General features: G+C 42.5%; 1 pseudogene; it reads left to right on the top strand.

Moving 5' to 3' along the window:
- Positions 1–6,671, top strand: part of LOC145399307 (sodium-coupled monocarboxylate transporter 1-like) — a 42,074-nt pseudogene extending 35,403 nt beyond the window's left edge.
- The last annotated feature ends 3,688 nt before the right edge of the window (positions 6,672–10,359 follow it).

Below are 10,359 nucleotides of genomic sequence, written 5' to 3'. Positions count from 1 at the left end.
CAAAACTTCAACACACTTAAGAAACTTACCCAGGCAGGATCAATCCTTTCACACCTGACTATCTCTATATGCTCTCCCAGACTCACTGCACACATGGAACCAGACATGTAAAATCACTTACCACAAATACTGCATAAGTGATGAAGTTACTTCCCACACTCTTTGCGGCAAAACTGCACATGGTCACTCTCCCTCTGCTTTGACAGTATGCGTATCTGATAAACTATGGTATATTTCATTTTTCAGATTCTAAAGTTGAATATCCACCTAATTCCGAAGAAAGGCCCTTCCTCTGACCCATCTCATTACAGACCAATAACTGTCACATCGCCTCTTGGTAAGGTATTGGAAACTTTAATTAATAAGCACATTGTTAAACATCTTGAATCCAATAACTTAATTAGTGATAGACAATATGATCTTCACCACGAAAGATCCACTATTGACACACTCTAATCCCCTAACTCATACTATCCATCATTCAACTGACCTACATTGAGAAACTCCGTGTAGCCCTTGATATTTCCTTGAACCTTTCAACAGAGTATGTACATGGCACCGTTTCCTGCTGTCCAAACTCCCTTCCTATGGATTAACATCTTTTGATTCCTTTGATTTCCTCATATCTTTGTGACAGGAAAATAAGGGTAAAAGTAGATTATGTATATTCCAATTTCCACTCAATTAACGCCGAAAAGCCGCAAGGATGAGTTCAAGCGCTGACCCTGTTTCCGGGGTTCATATTAATGATCTCTTATCTGTCACCCACAATCCCATCCACTCATATGCAGATGACTCAACACTACATAGTTAATTCACACTCTGACACCCATTTACAAAGTATAATATCTCTACTTCTCAACTCAGTACAGCCATTCCCTCAAATCCAGACCTATCTACAATCAGTGAATGGAGACAAAACAACAAAAATTCCTGGCATGTCACTTAACAATGCCCTCAGCTGGACCTCTGATGTCTGATCACTTGTTAACGCCTCAGAGAAACTTGGATTATTGCACAGAGTCCATAACTTCTCTATACTGATGAGCAGTTAGCTATTATTTATAAGAGCCATGTGCGCTCTCAGCTTGAATATTAACTACCCTTTTGGAACTGATGTGGAGAGGAATCAAAACAACTAGACAAAATTCAGAACAAAGTGTTGTGAATTATTAACAACCCTGTCATCATAAATAAACCACCTCCCTTATGCTAAGAAGGGAATATTGCCTCCCTTGTAATATTTTCCAAATATTTTTATGGCAAATGCTCTAGACTAGTTGTTCCATGGTGCCACCTCTCCATGCCTTCCCTCGTGCTACACGGGCATCTGTAGCGCTCATGGCTGGAAACTTGTCACTCAGCAATATTACAGAACTTCTGCCAGACTAAGGCAATTTTTCTCATTTTCCGAACTGCAACTCTGTGGAACTCGCTTCCCCTGAGTTGTTTCTCTCCAAACTTTCAACCTACAGCTATTCAAGTCTGACTGTTACAGATATTTTATGAACAGAGTGACACCAGTAATCTGGTGTATGGATTTTTTTTTTATTCATTTGTTTTTCCTTCCTCTGTTCAGTTATTAAAAGACAATATGTGTTATGAAAAAGTGGTGTTGGGTCTGTATAGAGGAGCAGTGACACACTTGTGTTCAGAACATTAAAATTCTCCTCTTGAAACTACATTAACGAAACCTAGAATTATGGTCCTTGCCATTTTAATCACCTTTCACAACATACCGGTACTTCATGACAACAGTAGGTGACAGAACAGGGGAAAGGCTGTTGGTGCATAGCAACTTTGCCATACTAGCACTGTGATTCCAATCTGCTGCTGCATCACCACTTGTTCCTACCAATGTGTCATTTCAGCCCTGACTGTTGATGTACTACCACCAGGAACAGCTTGGTCTACTAGTCCCAACCACTGATAAACAATACCACCATCTGCGACTACTGGTGCTAGTCGGTGTACCGCCATCCAGTTTGTCAATGATACCAGAGCTAACTGTTGGTGTGCCATCACTATATTACCAGTGCTAACTGTTGGTGTGTGGGCTCACCCCCACCTGGGCCAACCAGTGCTGAGTGGACATTACAACGGCAAGACAGCTCACCAGTACAGAGGGATATGAGGTTGCTGATGATGAGGGTCATGATGATCCCAGTGATACTGAAGTGGCAGTACGAGACATCATACACGGTCCTGCCCTCACTCCTGCCACACCATACCACACACCCTCAAACATTTGCATATGCAAAGAAATAAACTCGCTGAATCATTACCAGTGAATAAGAAAGAACACTGTAGTCAAGGTCCATGTAAAAAAAAAAAAATGAAGTAATTGAATTGAGTGCAAAAACATGGTGGATATGTCTGTTCGTTGTTGTTGGAAAGTTGAAATAGAAGAATTATCATGGAATAAGAGGCAATATATCATCACACCTGATGATTGATGAACAGGATGGCTTCACTAGTGGTTGAGGATTTATGCATCAAATCCTTGTAAAGGAACAATAGGAATTGCTTGTGACAAGAAATGTTAGATGTTTATGATAGATATCGTTTTTATAGGCTCCAACATGCTTGCCTGCATCGGCCTTGGTCACCTAATGGCAGCCCTCCACGCTGCTCAAGGATATCTGACAGCCTCCCTATTTAGTCCATTTTCCCTGAGGATTTGGAAAAAGCATGTGCCAAGGTGAAACCAGAGAGGGCGTACATGTAAGGTTTTGTGTATGTATGGTATGGACAGAGAGACATTGATTGCTGTTAAGAGTTTTTATAATGGTAGTCAGAAGCTTGTGTAAAAGGTGTCTTAAGTCTATCTATCTATCTATTGCCAGACGCCTTAATCCCCGTAAGGGGTGACCACAAACAAATCGCCTCCATGTCGCCCTGTCCCCCACCATTTCCACTGCCCCCACGCTCCCAGCTCACACCCTCCTCTCTCATACACCTCCCCACTCCAGCCCTTCATCTCATCTTTGGCCTCCTCCACCTCACTCACATACACTCTCCTCGTCAGTCTCTCACTCCATCATCTCCACACATGTGGCCAAGCCACCTCAGTGTGTTTCTCCTATTACTTCCTATCACATCCATATCCACATCACAATGCTCCTTCCCATCCTTATTTGTCAATTTGTCTCTCCACATGACTCCACATGCTCCTTTCAAATAACTCATTTCCACTGCTCTCACTCTTGACTTCTGTCCCTCCACCAAGGTCCAAGCTTCACTTCCATGCGTTAGAGCTGGTGTCACAATAGTGTTACGTAGTAACTTTTTCACTACCATGTTCACTTCCCTGTTTCATATCACTACTTTCAAGGAACCAGCAACCTTTCTTTCTTATTGTACCCTTTCAAGCACTTCACCCTCCAAACTTCCATCCTTACTCATCACACTACCAAGTACTTAAATGCACTCACATTTTCCATTTCCTCCTCATCCAACCTCACTGTACATTCACTGATTTCACTTCTCTCGAAGACCATAACTTTACTTTTCCGTACGTTCACCTTTAAATTCCGTTTCTTACACACTCTCCCAAACTCATCCACCAACCCTTGCAGCTCTCCTTCGTCTTCACTTAACAACAGAGTATCATATGCAAACAACAGTACAGGTAGCTTCGAAACACTGCCGTCTTTGTATCTCTTTTATAACCCCATCCATATACAGATTGAACAACCATGGAGACGACACATCCCTGCTTCAATCCAACCTTCAAGTAGAAAAATTCACTCATTTCACTATCCACATTCACTGCAGCCTTAGCACTCTCATACATACTCTTCACAGCAATCAGCAACTTCCCATTTACCCCATATATTCTTAATACTTTCCACAATCCTTGTCTATCAACCCTGTCATATGCTTTCTCCAAATCCATGAAAACTGCATACAACTTCTTTCCCTTCTCTAGAAACTTTTCCACTAAAGATTTGTGAATGAATATCTGAACTACACAACCTCTTCCCTCCCTAAAACCTCATTGTTAGTTTCCAACTAATTCCTTTGTTACTTCCCTAACTCTGTCAATAAATATCCTACTGTATACTTTTCCTATTACACTAAGAAGACAAATGCCTCTACGATTACCACACACTTCTTTTTCCCCTTTTCCTTTGTACAAGGGAATAATGATACCTGACTTCCAATCCTCCGGGACTATACCCTCCTCCCAGGCCAATCTGCACATCTTCAACATCCATTCTACTACTATCTCTCCCCCATGTTTCAGCATTTCACCGCACACTCCATCAATTCCTGGGTCTTTCCCCATTTTGATTTTCTTCATTGCTTCCACTGCTTCCATTCTACTGACTTCTTCCTCTCTTCTCACATCTCTCCTTCTCTCAGCCCCAGCCACTTATACTCCCATTACTTTAATTGTCTATGTTCAACAATTTTATAAAGTGTTCTCTCCATCTGCTCACTTTTTCTCCCTTCTGCACTAGTAATCTACCATTTTTATTTTTCACTCTCCGACTAACTTCACTGCCACCCTGTCTAACTCTCTTTACCTCTTTCCAGAACATTTTCTTACATTCCCCCAACTTTATATTCAAATTCCTTATCCACGCTCTTCTTGCTCACTCTCTTATTAATCTTGTCATCCCTCTCTTCCTCTCCACATATAGTCTCTCTTCCGTCTCTCAACTTCTTCCACGCCTGGTTTCTCTCCCAGTCACTATATGCTTTCTTCTTTTGTGCCACAATCTGTCTCACCTCTCCATTCCACCATGCTGTTCCTTGCACCCCTTTTTGTCTTCTCTTCACCCCACACACCACCTCACATGTTGCACAGATTTCTTCTGTGAATATCTTGCACACACTTTCCACGTCCCCCATCTGCTCCAATCCCATAGTTACCCTCCTCTACTTCTCTCTTATATTCTGTCTTTTTCTCATTCTTTTGTAACCTCTCCACCCTCCTTGCTTATACTACTTCCTCCTGTCCTTCCTTTCTTCTATTTCTATATTTCACTTGGACTTTGATTTTCACCACCACCAAGTGGTTGTCAGAAAGTCCACTCTTTGCATCCATTACACACCTTTGCATCCTTTCATCCACACACATATATTCAGTCATTGCCTTCCGTTCATTCAGTTCATCACCTACCCTTCTCAACACTCGCCATATATACCTATGGATCATTTTGTACCTGAAGAGGTTACCAACCTCTTCCCGGCACAAATGTCCACTAAAGCACTGCCAGTCTTATGAGTGTGATTTAATATCAGTGTTAGAGTGAGATAAGTACAAGAACCATTAAGAAAATATCCAGCCTAATGCTCTAAAAAATTGAATAGGTAACATGTTGAGCTAGGACATTATTCACCTACAAAGTAGGACCCTTCAGACTTGACACACGTACCCCAGCATTCTTTCCACTCCCTGAAACATTTTCAAAGTCGATTTTCAGTATCTCCTGCAGGTGTTTCGTCGCATTCATCATGATATCTTCTCACGTCTCAAATCAAGAACCCTTCAGTGCAGTTTTGAGCTCTAGGAGTAACCAAAGTCACACAGAGCCATGTTTGGCGATCAGGAAGCCTGCCGGGCCTGCAGGATGTTGTGCTTGGCTAAAAATTCCTGAATCAGTTAAGAATGAGCATTGGTGTTGTTATGTTGCAGCTTCCAACTTGCTGCCTTCCAAAGGTTTGCTCTCTTCCTCAGAACTGCATCACGGAGACAACGGCGAATGTCGAGGTAGTAATGTTTGTTGACAGTCTGAACCTCCGGTGCGTATTCGTGATGCACAACGTCATGGTAGTCGAAAAAAAAAAAAATGTCAACATGCTAGCGCATTTCACCTTGCTGTGGACCTGCCGTGCTTTTTTTTTTTTTTTTTTTGCCGAGGGAACTCTGCATGCTTCCACTGGGACGACAGTGCTTTGGTTTCTGGATTGTACTCGTACACCCAAGTTTCATCTCCAGTGATAATAATCTTCAGAAGGTCTGGATCACGATTTACACACTCCAGCATGTGTTGAGCAATGTTCATCCGAAAGAAGAGATCGTTCCGAACGCATTGATTCACCTGCAGGAGATATTGAAAACCGACTTTGAACATTGTTTCACCCAGTGGAAAGAATGCTGGGTTACGTATGTCAAATCAGAAACCAACTACTTTTAGGGGGATTAGTGTCGTAGCTCAACAGGTTAGCTATTTTTTTTTTTTTTTTTTTTAACCAAAGGTCGGATACTTTCTGAACAGACCTCGTATGTGTAACATACTCATGGTTGTTCAATGTACATACCATATACTGTGTATGAATGGGTTTATTAGAGATTAAAGAGTGGTGAAGGGTGGATTATCTCAAACATGGTGTGGGCAGATGATGCTGTGTTAACTGCCGAACAAGAGATTTGAAGATTGGTGCAGATTGTGGTGAATATTTGTGAGCATAGTGATCTGAAAGCATATGTAAATGAGAGCAAAGTGATGGTTGCTGAGGAAGAAGGTGACTCCCAGCGTGATGTGATGGTGTATGATGAGAGACTTGAACTGGTGACAGAGATTCAGTACAGAGGTGGTATAGTGGAGAGTGGTAAATATGCAAAGGAAGGGAAAAGTGGAGTCACACAGGAAAATAAGGTGGCAGTTGCTATGAAGATACTGATGTCAAACAGGTCCAAGTATATTGGCTATGCTTGAGGAGTACATACGGGAGTTTCAGTGCCCACAGTAACATTTGAGTGTGACATTAGTGTGAAATGAAAAGCTTAGAGTAAGTACAGTAGAAAAGTAGTTTGGGGGGAATAAGTGTGGCATGTGGATGGGATGAGAAGTATAGTGTGAGTCATGAAATATGTGAAGTGAGGAAGTCTATGGACAGTAGAGTGTGTCGTTAGATGGTATTGTAATTTGAAGAGGATGGATCTAAATGCTGTAGTATAGCGAAAAGAGTATAATTGTTTAAACATGAAGGTTGGAGGAGGTATGGAAGACCAAGAAGGTGGACAGATATGGTGAAGGAATGTGTGAGAAAATGAGGCATGGAGGTTGATAAGGCTAGGAAATTGTCAGGGGATCAAACTGCTTGAAAGAATTTTGTACTAAATTATGACGTGGTTTGGCACCTCTGTTTTTACCACGTGATGTGGCAGTCATTAGAGTGGTTCTAGCTGAAGTGCATAAGTGTGGTAAGTTATGCTTGTGATGTGGAGTCAGGATTCCAGGAGTTTGAATGGTGAGTGAATAAGAGTGTGGTTCATTTAACTAGGCATGCTGTTGAATAGTTTTCCTCCTGCCATTTTTTCTTTTTTGCCCTCTGACCCTGTCTCACTGCATCCTTGGTTGGGAAAAAATGTTGAGATGATGATAATGAAAATGATGAAGCTCAAGAAAACTCAAAGGTAAAGCATGAGAGGGTAACATCCTCTCTTGCTTCACTTTTTACCAAAAAATAATTTCATAAATAATTCTCCTTTCATGTTGAATCTATCTATCTATGTATAGCCCGACGCCCTAATCCCACAAAGGGTGGCCGCAGACAAAACGCCTCCAAGTCGCTCTGTCACCCACCATTTGACTGCCCTCCCCCCAACTCATTCCTCCTTCCCTCATATACCTCTCAACTCCATCCCTCCACCTCATCCTCGGTCTTCCCCTCCCTTCACTTCATCTGCATACACCCTCTTAGTCAGTCTTTCATTCTCCAATCTCTCTACATGTCCAAACCACCTCAGTGTATTTCTCCTAATTTTCTCAACCACATCCACATCCACCCGACAACATTCCTTCACTTCTTCATTCGTCAACCTGTCCCTGCATGTCACTCCACATGCTCCTCTCATGTAACTCATTTCCACTGTTCTCACTCTTGACTTGTCCCCTTTTAGCAAGGTCCATGCCTCGCTTCCATACGTCAGAATAGGGATCACAATACTATCATGCAGTGACTTCTTAACTTCCATACTCACCTCCCTATTTCTCATCACTGCTTTCAGTGAACAAAAAACCTTCCTTCCCAGCGGTACCCTTTCAAGCACTTCATCTCCAAAAGTTCCATCCTTACTCATCACACTACCCAGGTACTTGAAAGTACTCACATTCTCCCTATCTTCACCATCCAACCTCACTGTGCATTCTGTGACTTCATTCCTCTCAAACACCATAACTTTACTCCTGTATACATTAACTTTTAGATTCCTCTTCCTACACGCTGTCCCAAATTCATTCACCAAACCTTCCAACTCCCATTCATCTTCACTGAACAATACTGTATCATCAGCAAACAGCAACACCGGAATCTTCCAAATCTCACCCTCATTCACTGGAGCCACCCCCACATCCACTGACCTACCTTGCACCTCCTTTACAACCCCATCCACGTATATATTAAACAGCCATGGTGACATCACACATCCCTGTTTTAATCCCACATTTAAATCAAAGAACTCACTCAGCTCATCATCCACTTGCACCGTAGCCCTAGCTCCCTCGTACATACTCTTCACAGCATTCAACAATTTCCTCTCCACTCCATATATTCTTAAATACCTTCCACATACCTTGCCTATCTACTCTGTCATAAGCTTTCTCCAAGTCCAAGAAGGCAGCCTACACTTTCTTTCCCTTCTCTAGATACTTCTCCACCAAACATCTTAAAACAAATATCTGATCTACACACCCTTTTCCCTTCTTAGATCCCCCTTGTTCTTTTCCAACTAGCTCCTCTGTTATATGTCTAACTCTGTCAATGAGTATTCTACCATATATTTTACCAGTCACACTAAGAAGGCAAATACCCCTATGGTTACCACATACTTCTCTCTCCCTTTTTTCTTTGTATAAAGGAACAAATATATCTGACTTCCAGTCCTCTGGAACCCTTCCCTCTTCCCAAGCCAGTCTACACAACTTCCATATCCACTTCACAAGAATCTCACCCCCATACTTCAGCATCTCACCACACACTCCATCAATTCCTGGGGCATTTCCCATTTTGATCCTCTTCATTGCTTCCATTGCTTCCGCCCTACTGATCTATTCCTCCCTCCTCTCATCTCTCCTTCTCCCAGCCATTCCCCAACCGCTTATACTCGCACTGCTCTCACTCTTTACATTTAACATATCCTCGAAGTGCTCCTTCCATCTCCTCATTCTCTCTCTCTTCCCCACCAACAATCTATTATTCCCATCTTTCACTCCCCTACTATTTCCCGTTTCACACTGTCTTACTTTCTTTACCTCCTTCCAAAACAATTTCTTACCCGCCACTTAACAATCAGATTCCTCCCAAACTTTTCATCCACTTTCTTCTTACTCTCCTTCACCAATCTCTTCACCTCCCTTCTCCCCCTCACATATACCTCTCTCGTCTCTCTCATCTTCTCCCCTATCTATACTCGCTAGCCAGTCACTATATGCCTTCTTCTTTTGTTCCACAGCTCGTTTCACCTCATCATTCTACCATGCAGTCCCCTGCACACCCTTGCATCTCCTCCTCGCTCCACAAACCACCTCACACGCTGCGCCTATCTCATCTGTGATTATCTTAAATACATCTTGCACCTCTTCCATCTGCTCTAACTCATACCTTCCCAATCTTTCTTCCTCTGTGCTCTTATACTCTGCCATTTTCTCACTATCTTGCAACTTCTTCACTCTTCTCACAGAAGCTGTTTCCTCCTGTCTTCCCATTCGTCTCTTCACCCATTTTCTTTGCAGCCTTACTTTGGCCATCACTAAATTCCATTTCTCCACCCTCTCCACAGTCTTGCATCCAACACTTGTCTTCTCATTCGCTCATCCACACACATGTAATCTATCATTGCCTTTCGTTCAACATGTTCACTGTCCCATCCTCCTCATGACTCTCCATATATACCTGTGGATCATTTTATGCCTAAAGAAGGTGTTGGCTATTGCCAACCCATTACCAGCACAGATGTCCACCAAAGCACTACCATTCCCAACTTCAGTTGGCACACCCCACTGACCAACCACTCCATCCACTTGTACATTCCCACCTTTCCATTCATGTCTCCAATCTAAAACACTCTCTCGCTCCTCTCAAACTTGTCCATACATGCTGCTGCACTTGCCCAAAACTCATCTTTCATTCTTGCCACTCAGTCCTTTGTTGGCGCATACGCACATTGTCACCCAAGCCTGTCCACCTACTTTCACCCTCACCCATACAATCTTTGCATCCACTGTTCTATACTCTCTTATATTCTCCTTCCACTTCTTGCTTATCATCAGACATACTCCCTCTCTTGCCCTCGCATTCTCATTAACTCCCGCACATATTCCTAAACCGTATTCCCATTCTCTCACCCTTTCACCCCCTCGTTTAGTTTCAGTCAATCTACATACATCCACTCTTGGATCCTCA

This window comes from Coenobita brevimanus, chromosome 48, assembly GCF_032717465.1.
Source record: "Coenobita brevimanus isolate Jiangsu-jjx chromosome 48, ASM3271746v2, whole genome shotgun sequence".
Taxonomy (NCBI): Eukaryota; Metazoa; Arthropoda; class Malacostraca; order Decapoda; family Coenobitidae; genus Coenobita; species Coenobita brevimanus.
The sequence above is the reverse complement of the archived record's forward strand: the minus strand, read 5'-3'. Positions and strand labels throughout refer to the sequence as shown.